The sequence below is a fragment of the Sciurus vulgaris genome (genome assembly GCF_902686455.1).
Source record: "Sciurus vulgaris genome assembly, chromosome: X".
Classification (NCBI taxonomy): domain Eukaryota; kingdom Metazoa; phylum Chordata; class Mammalia; order Rodentia; family Sciuridae; genus Sciurus; species Sciurus vulgaris.
The window spans coordinates 37458440-37477899 of record NC_136471.1 but is presented as its reverse complement, the minus strand read 5'-3'; the positions used below and the strand labels follow the sequence as shown (position 1 = coordinate 37477899).

At 36.7% G+C, this 19460-nt stretch overlaps 1 long non-coding RNA gene across 2 annotated transcripts in view; it reads right to left on the bottom strand.

The window, feature by feature from the left end:
• Positions 1 to 709: 709 nt before the first annotated feature.
• Positions 710 to 19460, bottom strand: part of LOC306651733 — a 495681-nt gene continuing 476930 nt past the window's right edge. The window contains exon 3 of one of the 2 annotated variants that reach the window (XR_013761192.1): positions 710 to 815. This is a non-coding gene — a long non-coding RNA (uncharacterized lncRNA). Of the gene's footprint in view, positions 816 to 1437; positions 1506 to 19460 lie in introns of those variants that run through there. The other variant, XR_013761193.1, reaches the window with a different exon arrangement.

Genomic DNA, 19460 nt, shown 5'->3' with positions numbered 1-19460 from the left:
TGTAAAATATCCCTTTATTGGTATAACCTGTGTTTAGTAGAGATCTCTATACTTCTGTTACTTAGAAATAGATAATCATACTGGCAAACATAGATTAAGTCTACCTGTGTAGCTTAGGAAGGTCTGCAGGCCTTAAACTGACTAAAACTTCTGACTCTGGCAGTTTCTCTGATAGTTATCAGGCTACATCTTAAGTTACATTTAACTATTATTTCCTTTAATTGCCCAAGAATGGCTATATTTTGGTTTTAACTGTTTTGCTGGGTATCTAAGATCAAGCTGGTCAAATTGACCTGGTTCCTGTCTTGTTAAAGAGTCAGCTGAGTCCCACAGGGGTCACTCATACAGAACTTAAGAGCGGCTCCTTAGCTCCACCAGTGACTTTGGTTAGGCAGGGTCTCTTGATGGGGTGACTTCCTTTAGAAACATCAAGGGATGTTTCCCCTTTTCCATGACCCTCCTCTGCAGCAGATGCACTGGATGATTTTTCATCCTCTAGTCAACAATCTCCTTGATCAGGAGGTTGTGTGACCCAGAGTTGCAACGCTCCTTAGAGAAGTTCTCTTATTCCCTTCCTTAAACATTCAGGCTAATGTTGAGGGCAAGACCCAAATATGGACTTTTCTTGACCTCTGTATTTAACTCCAATTTCTAAGTTTGATCTTAATTATCCAGCAAGCCAGTCTCACCAGTCATAAATTAAGAGTAATGGGCTTTAACTTTAATGTCCATAACTTTACAGTTATTTACCCTTTTATCTAACTGGAGTCTGCATTAGTACTGGAAGTTACCACTATCTATTCTATAGGTGATGGCTTATTATCACAAGTTACCTAGGTTGTTTGTTCTTGGAGCAGCTACTTCTGCAAAACATTAACAGGTAACAGTTTTACAAAATGAAATTAGCAAGAGTAAAAATATATTCAGCTTGTATAATAGCTATCTTGAATTTTGATTGAGAACTACATTCTATCCCCTATTTGAGATCACAGTACTTTTACAACAAGAACCAATCTTTTGACTATAACTTTAAATAAGCTGAAGTTTGGCTTATTTTGGAGCTATTCTACACACAGTGAGGTGGGAGGCAGAGCCTTATCTCAGGTAAGGCGTGGCTCTTTACAGATCTTAAGTGTTCTAATTCTGATGTTGATCTTTGCTTCTTTTCCTTAAATACCATTAAGTAGTTTACATATACTGTTTCCTGAGTCTATATAAACTTTATAATTAACACAATTTAACATAGTATCTAAAACATGAATCAAAGAAAGGCTGAGAGAGCTTTTAACTTTCCTTTTGTGATTAAGTGGCAAAATGTTTTCATGTTTCTTTCATATTTCACAATATTAACCTTTAAACAAATCAGACTCTAATGTTTAGAAATACATTTACACTTGAAATTCTTTATCTCAGTATAAAAAGTAACAAATTTTACACATACCCTATTGATAGCAGGTCCTATAATAGAACATTAAATGATAGAAATAAATCCCCAATAAAATTTACTCTTTATAAGTTTAAGATTACCATTACAGACAAGTTTAATCTGGAGAATAGCAGAGCTTAATAAATTCCTTGCTTTAAAAACTTGTGGTCCTGAAAAATATGAACACATTTAATATACAAATAGTGACCATTTCACAAATACCTTGACACTTGTATCTTACCAAATTGAGTTTTTAAAGAGAAATGTAGACTCTGTAACAAAGTACAATACTCTATAATAGTTGTTTAACCATAATTGTATACACCCCAATTTTTAAGACTAATTGTTCTAAAGAATAAACTTAATAGACACAAAGTTAAGAGTAAATTAGTGTTTCAAATCCTTGTCATTTTACCATGTCATTCTACCATATAGATTAAACTTTGGTTTATATCAGAACGTTAGTATTTCACCTTAGGAAAAACCTTCAATAGTTTTAGCTGTCTCACATACATATAACCAACTTAGTTACACACAAACTTGTTGAAACTTGCCCTTTACTTACACAGACTTTCTTAGCACTTACTTAGACCCTCATGTATTTCATCACACAAGCACTTTCTTACCCAGAAACATTTCCTTTTTTCTTTTACTAAATATATTTCCATACCCAGAACCTTTTATTTTCTCTTTCCTATTCATTGTCCCCTTTTTGTTCACATTCTGAAACAACTCTTATGAAATTTCTGAATTTAGATAAATTACTCTATTTTAATAAGATTAAATATTCTGTTGTTTATAGTACTCTAATTGAGACACAGTTGAAACTTTTGGGACCCTTTGTATATAGAATTGCACTTGTTAGGACATAACTCTTAGTAACCTTGTTTTTAGTTTAGTGATGACACAAAGCAAGTTTAAACCCTTTTATTTACCAACCTATGAAAACACCAATAATGTTTAAGTATGATACCCCATGGAATTTAAGGAGTTAAAAGTACTCGATGTTATTTAACAATTAGCATTTTAACTTTGTAAATTAATCAGATGTCTCTACAAACACATTAGAGTAATCCCATACATGTTAACTCTAATTCACTTATTCTGTAAAAAACCAAGATATCAGACAAGTGTCCTGAACAGTATTTGCTGTCTCTTCCCTGTTGAAGAAAAGTCCTAGAAACAATTGATATTAGACACTTTATTAACATCAATATTTTATTAGCTTGACCACCTAGAGACTTGCAAGTTATTTTCAAAGACATTTTACTCTTATTAGTTTACCCAATTTGAACCTTTTTAAATCACGTGAATTAAAAGTATCTGGATCCATTTTTAAATTTTAATTTTAGGAGCGCTCAGTTTTGATACAGACAAAACATGACATCAGACAGCACAACATACAAATAACACAAAATCAAGCCCTTGTAACTTTATAGGTGAATCTCCCTTGCAATGTAACAGATGTTCAAAAACTCTAGTTGAATAAAAAATAGAACTGATCAAAAAATCATGAGCTCAAAAAAACATATAATTAAAAATATAGCATTTACTTTGCTGGAGTTTTAAAGACTCTTTTTACCTTTTCTTTCCTTGGCTTTGAGACTGGTCTCCTACTGAGCCTTTAGGCTTCTTTTATTTATATTTCAATGTAAGCCTGGACTGAGATCTGGAAGGATCTAACAGGTTTTAACAGAAACTGTGTCTAAGGCATTTTAGTCATCTCATCCAGACAGGTTGGATGTTAAAATTATGAGAACTTATTTTTCATTACTTTTGAGACTGAAGCTACTTTGCTAAGTTACCCTTCAGGGCTGTCGGGAGGGGGAGTCCAGAGAAGGAACCTTTGGGGTCCACCCGAGAGTAGCCCGGTCCGAGAACCCCCCAGTTGTTCCAACCCTTCCTCCACCTTGTCCGCCACAAACACACAACAGAACCAGATACAGACGGGCACCAATCTCTGATCCACCAATTGAACCCCATCAGCGCCCTTACCGACGGAGACTACCAGGCGTCCCTGGCTCTCCTTCCACCCTTAGGGCGTCCCCCAGGGCTGCAACCTGTGGCCCCCCAGGCACGTCTACCGGCCACTGTTCGGTCACTCTCACGAGTCACCGAACGGCTGCCACCGAAACCGAAAGCGCGCTCACAGAACCAGACCAACTAACAAAACACAAGACAAAGACAGACAACTTCGGGGTACCCCTTCTTACCTCCAAGGTCGACTCCGCGGATGAGGGGGGGCCATCTTATCCCGGACGAGCCCCCAAATGTAAGGCCCCCAAAAAGGAAACCCCAACTCTGTCCCATGGATGGACGGCAACCCCAATCAACCGCAGGAGGCGTCACTTGATGCAAACCGCAAGAGGTGTTTATTCCAGCGCGCTGGGACCCAACTCGAGGAGTCGAGTCCCTAGCAGAAAATCTTGTAGGTTTATAAAGGCAGAAACCACACATCGGGAGGGGTCACACATGAAAGGGAAAAGGGGGACAAAGCTGCCGGGAAATTTCAAAGGGGGTCTGGGTTTGCTGATAACATACAACATGTTTCACAATGTTTTACAACAGGGCGTAGATTCTGGTCAATAGTTTCTGGTAATCATTCTGTTTGATCACTATCTGGCTATCAGGCTCAATTTACCCTTTTATTCTCTGTTTGGGGCTGTTTCTTGGAACAGCTTTAAGGGCTTTGTTCCCATTCCTGGGAGGGTGACCTTAGGGAGTTGAGATGACTGGGAGGGTGACCTTAGGGAGTTAAGATAACTGGGAGGGTGACCTCAGACAGCTTAAAAAATGTCCATTCTTTCAGTTGTATGTTATCAGCAAACCCAGACCCCCTTTGGAATTTCCCAGCGGCTTTGTTCCCCTTTTCCCTTCTGTGTGTGACCCCTCCCGATGTGTGGTTTCTGCCTTTATAAACTTGTAAGATTTTCTGCTAGGGACTCGACTCCTCGACTCCTGCATGAGTCACGAGTTGGGTCCCAGCGCTTGAATAAAAGCCTCTTGTGTTTTGCATCAAGTGACGCCTCCCGCGGTTGATTGGGGTTGCCGTCGATCCGTGGGACAGAGTTAGGGTCTCCTTTTTGGGGGTCTTACACCTTTATGTGTTTTCTTTTTACCACTGAGTAGCATTCCATTGTATGAATGTATTCCAATTTGTATATCCATTCACCCAATAGAATTCCATCATATGGATGGACCATGATGTATTTATTTACCTATAGAGGGATATAAGCTGTTTGTAAATAAAACTGCTGTGATTGGTCACATATGAACCTTGGGTATGCATATATTTTCCTTTTTTGAGGGATAAATACCAGGAGTGAGATTATTAGGACCATATAGTGGGTCCTTTCTAAGAAACTACCAATTCTTTCTCAAAGTGACTATACCATGTTTGCATTCCTACTCAGATTTTCACTTGCTCCTCATGCTTACACATGGTATTGATTGTCTATTTAAAGGTAATTCTAGAGGGTTTGTAGTCACTTCTAACTGTGATTTGTGTTTTCTTTAAAATTTATGATGTTGAGCATCTTTTCATGTGCTTACTTGCTATTTGTTCATCTTCTTTGGTGAAGGGTGTGTTCAGATTTTTTGGTCATCTTATTGGAGTCCTTTTGTTTATTTTTGAGCTTTAAGAGTTTTTGTCTATATTGCAAGTTACAAACCAGTTATATGTATGTACATATTTTTCTCCCAGGATGTGGCTGAATTTTTCTTTGTTTAAGGTTATCTTTTGAAAAGCATACACTTAATTTTCATAAACTCCAACTTTTTAATGTCTTCTCTTGTGATTCATGCTTCCCATATTTTATCAAAAATTTTTTCCCTAACCCAAGGTAACAAAGATTTTCTTTTGTGTTTATTTATAATTAATTTATAGTCTTAGCTCCTATGTTGAAGTCTAGGTCCACATTATGTGAATAATTGTATATGGTTTAAGTCACGATTGGCAATTTTTCTTATAAAGGAGCAGATGATATTTCAGCTTTGCAGGTCATATATGTTTTCTCCCAACTACTCAACTCTGCCAGTGTAGTAGGGAAAGCATCCACAGATCACATTTAAATGACCATGACTGTGTTCCAGAATAAATTTATTTACAAAAGCAATCATCGGGCTTTAGTTTGCTTGTCTCTGATATTTAAAGGTCAAAGTTATTTCCTTCTTCTTTTTCCCAATTTTGCTAACTTGTTGTCATCACTATTGTTGAAAATATGTTCCCACTCCTATAGGATTATCTACACATTTGTTTAGTTACTGTATACATATAAGTATTTTTCTAAACTTTCCAGTGTTATAGCCACACAACGGAATAGTATCTAGTCATAATAGGAAGTAAAACGCGCACTGTTATGGTTTGGATGTGAGGTGTCCCCCAAAAGCTCACATGTGAGACAATGCAAGAAGGTTCAGAGGAGAAATTATTGGGTTGTAAGAGTCTTAACCCAATCAGTGAATTAATCCCCTGATAGGAATTAGCTGAGTGGTAACTGAAGTGCTAGGGTGTGGCTGGAGGAGGTGGGAATTGGGGCGTGACTTTGGGGTATATATTTTGTATCTGGAGAGTGGAGACTTGCTTTCTCTATCTCTGCTTCCTGATCTCATGTGAGCCACTTCCCTCTGCTACACACTCCACCATGATATTCAGCCTCACCTCCAGCCCCAAGGAATGGAGCCAGCCTCCTGTAGACTAAGACCTCAGAAACCATGAGCCCCCAAATAAACTTTTGCTCCTCTTTATTGTGCTGCTCAGATCTTTTAGTCACAGCAGCAAAAAAGCTGACTAAAACACACACTACAACATGGATGAAAATATCATGTTGAAAATATCATACTTAGTGAAAGAAACTAGACACAAAATCACTTCCTGTGTGATGTATGTCATCTATATGAAGTTTTTAGAATAGGCAAATATATAGAGATAAAAAAATAACAGGAAGGGGATTTGGATAAATGGGGAATGTTTGATAATTGGTATCAGGTTCCTTTTTGGATAATAAAGTGTTTCGGAATTACATATAATTATATAGTGATGGTGGTGTCACAATCTTGTGATATACTGAAAACCACTAAATTATACACTGTAAAATGGAGAATTTTATCTCAGCAAAAAATACTGAAAATCCATATTCATAAGATACATCCACATTCATGCACATTACTAATTTACTAATTTTATTTCTGAGTAATATTTGAACATGAAAGCACTACAACTTATTTATCCATTCTCTTACTGGTGGTCACTTTGATTTGTCCAATTGTAGGTTATTACATATATGTGAATATACTATACTAAGACGTTACTAAGCTGTTTTAGAAATTAATAGGAGTGGTCAAGATATTCTTAACCTGACTAATAATCATTGTTCTTTTGGGTTGTATATTATCCCAAAACACATAGATTTAAGATTACCTTGCTGGTTCCTAGTTTAGCCACTTCTGGATGCATATTACTCACAATCTAGTCACCCAAACAGAATTTCTATGGCGTCCATAGTGCTCATGTTGAGGGTTTTTTTTTTAGATTTTTAAAAATATAGGGGCTGGGGTTGTAGCTCAGTGGTAGAGCACCTGCCTAGCACATGTGAGGCACTGGGTTCCATCCTCAGTACCACATAAAAATAAATAAAATAAAGGTATTGTGTCCATCTACAACTAAAAAAAAAATTTTAAAAATGTAAACCACCTGTAGTAAAGAAGATTAGGAAAGAATGTGAGATTAAGAACTAGCAAAGGCATTACCTTGTCCTAAAATAGATATATACTTGAAGATAGAATTGAGGACAGGCAGTTAGTGTAGAAATAGGGGATCCGGTCAGATGGGGGTCATGAAAGCCATCTGCCTCTGGAAGTTGGAGACTGCCCTGGGAGAATGGAATGTCAAGGACCTGCAGAGCCCATTGATAACCAACTTTACCTGCTCCTTTCAGGGACTACAGGCAAGGAGCTGCTAACTAATGCCCCCTGGGCCCTTACCTGCCTGAATCACCTTGGCCCTCCCCCTGCACATGCTTCTCACTTTATGCAAAACCGGGCCTAATTACATAGGTAGGAAGGAAAAAGATAAGGGGGAAAGAACAGGAGAATAAAATCTATAAAAAGGATAAGATTTGCTCAATCCGATGGATTCCGCCTTTGGGTCCCCTTCTTCCACCCGGGAGAAGTCTGCTTTTACTTTTCTTTAATAAAGCTTCTTACTTTCTACTCTACACTTGCCTTGGCATTATACTTCAACACCTGAGGAAGAGGACTCATCACCGGTAAACAGCAGTATCATACTTACAAAATGACAGCTGGAAATCAGATAAACAAAAAGCAAAACAACTCACAGTATTTATTTGGGATCTTTGAACCCCGTTTTCACTGGGCTGGGAAAAAAATGTAATTTTCAAATATCTAAGGCAAGGCACAGTGGCACATGACTGTAATCCCAGTTACTCAGGGGGCTGAGCCAGGAGGGTCAAAATTTTGAGACCAGCATCCTGGGCAACTTAGTGAGACCCCATATCAAGATAAAAAAGGCTGGGAATATAACTTAGTGGTAGAGTGGTCCTGGGTTCAATTCCAAGTAACAACAACAACAAAAAAGAAATCCTAGGAATTATCTTGCTAGCTCATTTACAGCCACACACTAGGCAGGTTTCACTTATTGAATGAATGACTAATTGAACAAATTTGAATTGGCCATATAAGACAAGCAAGTACAATGAGCAAAAGGATTTTCTAGGGATACAGTAAATGCTTGTTACATATAATTTTTAAAATTTCTGGATACTTTAGGAACCTGGATTAACCTGAGAAGTCTCAGAATAACAGGGGTCCACTCCACCTTTTGAATATAGCCTTCTCTGCTTATTTTAAAAGGGACACGTTTTTCTTTTTCTCTACTCCATCTCCCCCTCCCTAACCTGGGGGCAGGGAATAAGATCCTTGAGTTATCTGTGCTCCACAGGAGGGAGATGTCACCAGAAGAACTAGGAAGTGACTATCTCCCGAATTAACAAATGAATTTCAACACACCATCAGAGCGCACCTGAGACTCCCCCTCCCCCAGGGCACACCTGGAATGCAGCCTTTAAATAGCTTCTTTTAAAAACCCTCTGTCTTCCCTGATGAGCAGACCACAGCTTCTGGGACTGGAGTCCCCCGTGTTTCTCCTTTGCTAGCAAAGCAATAAAACTTCCTTTTCCTTTTTTCAAAACCACCTCCTCGTTATTTAATTGGCATCAGGGACAAGGACTGAGATTTCGGTAACATCGGGTAAAGGAAAAATAGAAAGTAAGGCTAGAGAGGCAAAGGCCCTAGGTTGTGTATGGACATTGAATGCCACATTGAAAAGGTTGAATTGTACCTAGTAAGTACTGGGGAGGCATGATTAGTTAAATAAAGATAAAATAATTTCCCATTTAGTAAAATAACTAATGTGTCGAAACTCATCAAATGAGAATCCATTAGGCAGATGGGTGAATCAATTAATTTTCGCACATACTGTTTCTCCACTTGTAGCATTAGTGAAGGGTTATGGAAAATAATATTCCTATAAGACAGCTCCCCAAGAAAAATGGAGGGAGGAGAAATTGGCCAGACATTAAACCTCTCCCATTGCATTCTTTCCTGATAACAATGGGCCGTGAGGGAAAGGGGCAGATACAGAATGCTGGGTCCTAAACCTTGACCTTCTCCCATGGCAAATTAGTCCTGAATGACAATGGGCAAGATCTGAGTACTCACCCCTTGGGGTCTGGTTTTAACCTGCACAACTAGCCCCGGATGGTCAAACTGCACGGTCAAAACTGCAAGGTCACAGTTTCCATTGATTGTATTATCCTCATTGTACCCTACAAAACCAAAATCTCCTCTGTAACTGATGGCTATTTTCCCATCTGGAAAATGGGTCCCCAGGGCGCCCAAGTCCGTGAAGGAATAAAGGCTTCTCTGAATCTGTTGAGGTCTGCTTCCTGTCCTTTTGCATTTACAATTAGCCTTTAATAACATTAAATAAATAAGAGAAATACAGGGAGAGGTGTAGATGCCCCAAAATAGTGACAATTTTGAAGAAAAGCTTCCATGTGTCTTACACTGCATATAGCTTAACCCCACCCAAAGTTAGTGATGGATATGGACTTTGGTGATTATAGATCTTTATCTTGGATTTTTAAAACAGGAATTATTTTTCAAATAAACTAAAATATTTCTCAACATCAACGCCCAATTTATACACATACATGTATGTATGATTTCAGAAAATTAGGAAGCATAGAATGTCATAGATTACAGGGGCATATTAAACTGAGAGTCATATTTTGAATAAGCAAAGGATCAAGGTACAAACTAAAGAAATTTATGGTACTATAAATATTACAAAAATTATAATTCCATTATCACTGCTCATAATAGTGTTTTATAAAAGGATACTGAGAAAGCAAGCAATAAAATCAGGGCCTCCTGTATATTTGCTGGTATGCACTGATAATACATGATTCTATGGAGATCGAAGAGTGCAGAGATCATATAATGTCTCCAAAAGTACATGATGACTTTTAACATTCAATTCCCAAAATTGGACTGGAAAGGATCATATCTTCCTCTACGCCACTTATAGATCACTGACACTTAACTCGGAAATTACATGGCAAGTGTGATTCTTTTTAGCCACAAAATGTAAAATTCTCTTAGTCATCGAATGGCTATTAAACAGTGAATTAGATATCTACAAAAGCATGGTAGATAAATCCATGACACATAATAATTACCAAGGATTCAATATGCGAGTCTTTAGGTATCAGGAAGAAATAACTGATGTCCTTCAGGTGTCAATCCTGATGTATCATGATTTAAGGTTACCCATGACATTGAGAGTTAGGCTATGCTATGGTTTGAATGTCTGTGTTGCCCACAAAATCATATGTTGTGGTCTCAGCCCCTAATGTAAGGATATTAAGAAGGTGATTAGGGCTAAATGAGATCAGTGTCCTTAAAAGAAGTTCAAGAGAACTCCCTTATTCTTCCATCACAATAGGTTACAATGAAAAGAGGATCATCTATGAAGCAGGAAATAGGACCTCAACACCCAATGTGCTAGTTTCCAACCTCCAGAACTGTGAAAAATAAAATGTTTGTTGTTCCATAAACTACCCCTAATTTTTGGTATTTTTGTTATAGTATGAACTAAGTCTGGAATTTTTCATTTCTTTTTTGTTGTTTAATATTCTAGGAATAAAAAATGAAATCCTAAGAAATTCAGTTTGCTAAACTGGATTTTATATAATAAAAGTTGGGAAAAACATATTAGTAAAATGCCCATCGTTGCAGTAGGGGTAGTACCAACTGGAAGGTTACCACAAAAAATGATTAACTGAGTTCAACTATGACTGTGAATAACCTAAGGATATCATGATTATCTACAATGAATGGGGTTACTAAATCTCATCCATTCTTCTTATACATTTAAACAAAATTTTTAAAATTCCATACTTTTTATCCATTCATTTTTTTACTCCTCCAGAAATCAAGCCATAGTTATCATTTGCTTAGATTATTATAACAGCCTCATAACCATTTTCTCTACTTTCTTTTTGCTCACATTACAACAGTTCTCTCCAACTCACTCAGAATTATCATTGAAGTGTGAAAATTTCAACACACAAGCCCCCTGTTTAAAACAGCTTTATTAGCCAGAGCTCATGGCACATGCCCGTAATCCCAGTGCCTCTGGAGGCTGAGGCAGGAGGATTCCAAGTTCAAAGACAGTCCCAGCAATTTAGGGAGGCCCAAAGCAACTTACTGAGACCCTGTCTGTAAATTAAACAAAAGTAAAGGGCTGAGGATGTGGCTCAGTGGTTAAGTGCCCCTAGGTTCAATCCCTGGTATCAAAAAACAAACAACAACAGCAAAAAACGTTTCTGTCGCTTCCCATCATACTTTATACTGAAGGATAAAGAATTTCATTCAGTTCTAGGGCCAGACCACTTGAATTGTCTCTGTTACTTACCATGTCTATGGGAAGTCACTTAGCCTCTCTGGTCCTCACTTGTCTTATCATCAAAATGAGAATATTAAAATGAGACCCTACCTCCCAGAATCTTTATGAGGAGTCAATATGACAATACAAGTAAAGCACTTAGAACACAATTTCTGATAGTTTTATGTTCTTATTACAGGTTAAACATCCCTAATTCAGAAAATCCCAAATCTGAAATGTTCTAAAACACAAAATTTTTGAGTACTGACATGATGCCACAAGCAGAAAATTTTGTACAATGAAACTTTGTTTCATGCACAGAATTATGGAAAATATTATACAAAATTGCCTTTAGTCTATGTGTACAAGGTGTCCATGAAAAATAAATAAATTCCATATTTGGACTTGGATCTTATCTCCAATTTATCTTATTCTGCATGTGTGAATATTCCAAAATCCAAAAATCTACTGAAATCTGGAATGCTTCTGGTCCCAAGCATTTTGGATAAGAGAAACTCAACCAGAACACTGAGACATTCCCCATGACATATAACGTTTTGTACTACTTGAAAGTTGTTAACCTCTCAAGCCTCATCTTGTGCCACTCTCCCACTCATGTTACTCCAGCCCCAATGGCCTTTCTGGCTTTTTTTGTCCAAATTCATTTAGCACATTACTGCCCAGGAAGTTTGCTCATGTTCTATCTGCCTAAATTTCTCCCCTACATTTCACCTGCCTGGTCCCTATTAATCTTTCCAGTTTCAGTTTAAAATTTACTTTCGACAAAGAGACTTTTTTGACCATCTAACCAAAAGTACATCATATGATTATTCTTTCTCACTGCACCTAATCGTTTCCTTCCTAGAAAGTATTTATATATATATTTATATTTTTTACATGCTCATTTGCTTAGTGTTTCTCTCCCACACTAGAGTATAGTATCTAATAAGATAGAAAAACTTTAAAAATTCACTTACTTTTTGATGTAGACTGGCAGATTGGATAAAAAAACAACACCTAACAATATGTTGTCTCCAAGAGACTCATCTCATAGGTAAAGGCATTCACAAACTGAAGGTGAAAGGATGGGGAAAAACATCATTCACATGGATTGCGTACATAAACAGAGGTTTCTATCCTTACATCAGATAAAGTGGACTTCAAGCCAAAATTAATCAGAAGGGCAAAGAAGAACATTCCATACTGCTTAAAGGAATTATACATCAACAAGACATAACAATTGTAAAAGTTTGGGCTGGGGAGATGGCTCGGTTGGTAAAGTGCTTGCCTTGCAAGTACAGGGCCCTGGGTTCGATCCCCAGCACCACAAAAAGAAAAAAGAAAAGAAAAAAGAAAAAACAATTGTAAAAATTTATGCCCCAAACAATGAAGCATTAACATACATCATACAAACCCTTCTCAATTTCAAGAATCAAATAGACCACAACATAATAATACAGGGTGACTTTAACATACCTCTCTCACCACTGGATAGATCTTCCAAACTAAACTTAAACAAAGAAACTATAGAACTCATTAATACATGTAATAATTTAGACTTAACAGACATATATAGAACACTGCATCCATCAAAAAGCGAATACACTTTCTTCTCAGCAGCACATGGACCCTTCTCTAAAATAGACCATATGTTATGTCACAAAGCTACTCTTAGCAAATACAAAAAATAGAGATACTACCCTGGATTCTATCAGATCATAATGGAATGAAATTAGAAATCAATGATAAAATAAAAACTAAAGCTATTCCAACAACTGGAGACTAAATAATATGCTATTGAATGACACGTGGATAACAGAGGACATCAGGGAGGAGATTAAAAAATTCATAGTGATAAATGAGAATACCAATACAACATATCAAAATCTCTGGGACACTATGAAGGCAGTACTACAAGGAAAGTTCATTGCATTGAGCTCATTCATTAAAAGAATTGAAAGTCAATGAATAAATGACCTAATATTACAACTCAAAGCCCTAGAAAAAGAAGAAATCAACACCAAAAGCAGTAGAAGACAGAAAACGATGAAAATCAGAGCTGAAATCAATGAATATGAAACTAAAGAAACAAAAATATTGACAAAACATAAAATTGATTCTTTGAATGAATAAATACAATTGATAAACCTTTAGCCATGCTATCAAAAAGAGAGAGAAAACTCAAATTACTAAAATTCAAGATAAAAAGGAAATATCACAATGGACGCTACTGAAATACAGAAGATAATCAGAAATTATTTTGAAAATTTGTACTCCAGTGAAATAGATAATCTTGAAGACATCAACAAATTTCTAGAGACATGGGGCCTACCCAAACTGAATCAGCAGGACATACACAATTTAAACACATCAATTTCAAGCAATAAAATAGAAGATGCCATCAAAAGCCTACCAACCAAGAAAAGCCCAGGACCAGGAAGATTCTCACCTGAGTTCTATAAGGCCTTCAAAGAAGAAATTAACACCAATACTACTCAAAGTATTCCGTGAAACAGAAAAGAAGGGAACCCTTCCAAACTCATTATACCAAAACCAGACAAAGACACATTGAGGAAAGAAATCTTTAGACCAATATCCCTGATGAACTTAGATGCAAAAAATTTCAATAAAATTCTGACAAATCACCTACAAAAACATATTTAAAATATAGTGCACCACGATCAAGTGGGGCTCATCCCAGGGATGCAAGGTTGTTTGGACATATGGCAATCAACAAAGGTAATACATCACATCAATAGACTTAAAGACAAGAATCATATGATCATCTCAATAGACGCAAGAAAAGTGTTTGACAAAATACAGCATCCCTTCACATTCAAAACACTAGAAAAACTAGTGATGGTAGGAACATACCTCAACATTGTAAAAGCTATTTAGGCTAAACTCAAGATCGACATCATTCTAAATGAAGAAAAATTGAAAGCACTCCCTCTAAAAATTGGAACAAGACAAGGATGTCCCCTTTCACCACTTTTATTCAACATCATCCTTGAAACTCTAGCCAGAGCAATTAGACAGATGAAAGAAATTAGAGGGATATGAATAGGAAAAGAAAAACTGTAACTATCACTATTTGCTGGCAACGTGATTCTATATTTACAAGACCCAAAAAACTCCTCCTAAAAACTTCCAGACCTAAAAAATGAATTCAGCAAAGGAACAGGATATAAAATCAACAACCATATATCAAATGCATTCCTACACATCAGTGATGAATCTGCTGAAAATGAAATTAGTAAAAGTACCCCATTTACAATAGCCTAAGAAATAAAATAAAATATTTGGGAATCAATCTAACAAAGAGGCGAAAGACCTCTATGATGAAAACTATAGAACACTAAAGAATAAAATTGAAGAAGACCTTAGAAGATGGAAATACCTGCCATGTTCTTAGATAGGCAGAATTAATGTTGTCAAAATGGCCATACTACCAAAAGTGCTATACAGATTCAATGCAATTCCAATTAAAATCCCAGTAACGTACCTTACAGAAATAGAGCAAGCAATCATGAAATTTATTTGGAAAAATAAAAGATCCAGAATAACCAAAGCAATTCTTAACAAAAAGAGTGAAGCAGGAAGCATCACCATACCAGACTTTAAACTATACTACAAAGCCATAGTAACAAAAAAGGTGTAGTATTAGCACCAAAACAGGTAGACCAATGGTACAGAATAGAAGAAACAGAGACAAATTCACATCAATCCAGTTATCTCACACTAGAAAAAGGTCCCAAAGGCATATACTGGAGAAAAGATAGCCTCTTCAACAAATGGTGTGGGAAAATTGGAACTCCATATGCAGCAAAATGAAATTAAATCCCTATCTCTCACCCTGCACAAAACTCAACTCAAAGTGGATCAAAGACTAGGCACTAGAAAAGAGACCCTGCACCTAATAGAAGAAAAAGTAGGCCCAAATCTTCACCATGCCAGCTTAGGATCTGACTTCCTTAGCAAGACTCCTAAAGTGCAAGAAGTAAAATCAAGAATCAATAAATGGGATGGATTCAAACTAAAAAGCTTCTTAGCAAAGGTAATCAATAATGTGAAGAGAGAGCCTACAAAGTGGGAGAAAAATCTTTACCACATGCACAACAGATAGAGCATTAATCTCCAGGATACATAAAGAATTCAAAAAACTCAACACCAAAAAAACCAGATAATACAATCAATAAATGGGCCAAGGAACTGAACAAGAAGTTCACACAGGAAGAAATTGAACAAGAAGTTTGCACAGGAAGAAATACAGTCAACAAATACATGAAAAAATGTTTAACATCTCTAGCAGTTAGAGAAATGCAAATTAAAACTACACTGAGATTTCATCTCACTCCAGTCAGAATGGCAATTATCTAGAAAACAAGTAACAATGAATGTTGGTGGGAAAAAAGTACACTCTTACATTGCTGGTGGGAATGCAAATTGGAGCAACCATTATGGAAAGCAATATGGAAATTCCTCAGAACACTTGGAATGGAACAAGCATTTGACCCAGCTATCCCACACCTCAGTTTATACCCAAAGGACTTAAAATTAGCATACTGTAGTAAGGCAGCCACATCAATGTTTATAACAGCTGTATTCACAATAGCTAAACTATGGAACCGACCTAGGTGCCTTTCAACGGATGACTAGATGAAGGAAATGTGGCATATATACACAATGGAATATTTCTCAGCCTTAAAGAATAATAAAATTATGGCATTTGCCAGTAAATGGATGGAGCTGGAAAATATCATGCTAAGTGAAATAAGCCAATCCCAAAAAACCAAAGGCAGAATATTTGCTCTGATATGCTAATACACAATAAGGCGGGGGTGGCTAGGAAAGAACTGAGGTACTTTCAAATAGGTTGAGGGGAGAGAAAGAGGGGAGAGGGTAGGAAGGATAGTAGAATGAATCAGACATTATTACCATATGTGCATATATGATTACATGACCTATGCAACCTTGCATCATGTACAACCAGAAGAATGAGAAGTTATACTCCATTTACGTATGATGTGTCAAAGTGCATTCTACTCTCATATATAACTAATTAGAAATTTTAAAAATGATTTACTTTTTGAAGTGGGTCTCACTATATTGCCCAGGCTAGTCTGGAACTCCTGGGCTTAAGTGATCTTCCTATCTCAGCCTCCCATGTAGCAGGGACTACAGCTGTATACCAATATGCCCAGTTAAAACAGTTCTTTTTAAAAATGTATACTTAGAACTTTCTAAGTTATCTGGTACAAAGCAGGTTACCAAAACATGTTTGTTGAAATGGAAACAAATATTTAAGAGAAATGTATGACTGTTTATGTAAGCCACCAAGGGTTATACTCCAGGAGAATAATCTAAATGTACATATCTTCTTTGAATTTTCAGAATTGGTCAGATCCTAATTAAGCATTGGTGTAATAACAAATAGCTGTGGCATCTGGGCCAGGCAGCAAGAAATTCAACCATAACTTTACAGAAAAATATAGCAGGGGTAGGAGAGAGAAGGAGGGGAGAGAAAAAATGGAATCAAAGAGGCCCTCATACATCAGCCTTTCTGCCCTTGATCTAGGGTGTCTGGCTCATTCATCACTACTGGCTGCCAAATGGACTGGCTTAGAGCCAGGAACAAACTCACCATGTGCTGGTATGACTGGAGAATCCTGATTGAGGGAAAAGTGATCCTTGTTGAGGCAATAAAAAGCTTAGTATGTAGAGACACTTTTAAAAACAATAATGGACTTTATTTTTAGAGCAGTTTTAGGTTTACAGAAATAGTGAGCAGAAGGCACCCAGTTTCCTTATACCTCTTCTCTCAGGGGTCAGTTTCCCCTATTATTAACATCTTGCACTATTTGAAACAACTGATGAGACAATATTGATTTACATACTTAGAGTGCTTGTGTCCATGTGGGTTGGTTTTTATCATGGTAAAATAGACATAATATTTGCCTTTCTAACCATTTTAAGTGTACACTTTAGTGGCATAAGTACATTTACATTGTTGTGCAACTTTTAACTACCACCCATCTCCAGAATGTTTTCATCTTACCAAACCAGAATCTTGTACCCATTAAACACTAACCCCCATTCCCTACAAACACCAGTCTACATTCTGCCTTTATGAATTTCACTACTCTAAGTACCTAAATTAATTGCATTTGTATATTTGTGGTTTTGAATGACTTATTTCACTTAGCATATGGTCCACAAGGTTCATCCATGTTGTAGCCTGTATCAGAATTCCATTTCTTTTTAAGGCTGAATAATATTCTATTGTCTGGATATACCACATTTTTAAAAATCAGTTCATCCATTGATGGATATTTGGGTTGCTTCCCCTTTTTGGCTATAGGGAGTGAAGCTGCTATGAGCATGGATATACAAATATCCATTCCAGTCCCTGATTTTAATTCTATTGGGTACATACCTGAAAGTAGAATTGCTGGATCATATGCTATTTGTATTTTTAATTTTTTGAGGAAAACTTGTACCATTTTCCATGACAGCCATACCATTGTACATTTCCACCAGTGGTGAAAAAGAGTTTCAATTTCTCTACATCCTTGCCAGCACTTTCTTTTTTAAATGATAGCCATCCTAATGGGTATGAGGTAGTGTTTTAGTCAGCTTTTTCGCTGCTGTGACTAAATGATCTGACCAGAACAACTGTAGAGGAGAAAAAGTTTATTTGAGGGCTCATAGTTTCAGAGTCCTTAGTCCACTGAAGACCAGCTTCATTCCTCAGGGCTCAAGGTAAGGCTGAACATCATGGCGGGAAAGGGTGGGGGCGGGGAACAGACCACATCATGGTGATCATGAAGTAGAGGGAGTCTTCACTCAACAGATACAAATATATACCTAAAGCCATGTCCCAAATCCCCCCACCTGCCTTCAGTTACCACCCAGTTAACTCACTGATTGGGTTAAGACTCTTACAACCCAGTCATTTCTCCTCTGAACCTTCTTGCATCATCTCACGTGTGAGATTTTGGAGGACACCTCACATCCAAAACATAACAAGTAGGATCTCATTATTGTTGAGCCTCTTTTCATGTGCTTGTTGGCCATTTGTATATTTTAGAGGGGGAAATGTCTGCTCAATACTTTGCCCATTTTTAAAATTTGGTTGTTGGTTTTTTATTTTTGTAAAGAATTCTTAATTATTCTGGACACTAATCTGTTTTCAGAGATGGTTTGCAAATATTTTCTCACATCGTGTGGATTGACTTTCTACTCTGTTGGTAGAGTGGTTTGGTCACAACAGTTTTTAACTTGATATGGTCCAATTTATCTATGTCTTCTTTTTCTGCCTGTGCTTTTGGTGTCATATCCAAGAAATGACTGCCAAATCCAATGTCACAAAGATTTTTATCTATGTCTTCCTCTAAGAGTTTTATAGTTTTGGCTCTTATGTTTAGGTCTTTGATCCATTTCGAGTTAATTTTTATGTATGGTGGGAGGTAAGAGTCCAACTCCATTCTTTTGCATAATTGTACACTTTTCACAAAATAAATGCAGGATACTTTTCAAATTTCTAGTCCTTTGTGCTTGAATGCTTTTAGACAACTTGACAATAATCCTGCTTAATTTACAGCCCTGATCTGACATTCATTTTCAAACAACCTAACTTTAGAGAGGAAGAAATCTATAAGCAGAAACAAATGATATATAGTTTGATAGTTGATATTTTGAAGGAAAAGTTCTAGGAATTACATTTTTTTAATGCAAAAGAAGAAAAAATTTTGGCATTATTATGAAATTAGATTTTTTAAAGTCCTCAATTAAACTGAAAAATATGGCCTTAGCTATATATAAAAGAAATAATTAGAATATAAAAGAAAATATTTTAATAATTATTAGCCATTATAATTTTCCTTCCCTAACATTCAATTAATCTTTTGATTAAGTGAACTTCCCCAGAATCCATGGACTTGGAGACAACCCATAATACTTTTTTAAAAGTATTATGATTCTATAGTGTACTTTTGGACTTATAAGAAAAATTAAGTGAAAGGTACAGATGTTTCCCATGTAACATAACCCTGCTCCCATGTACAC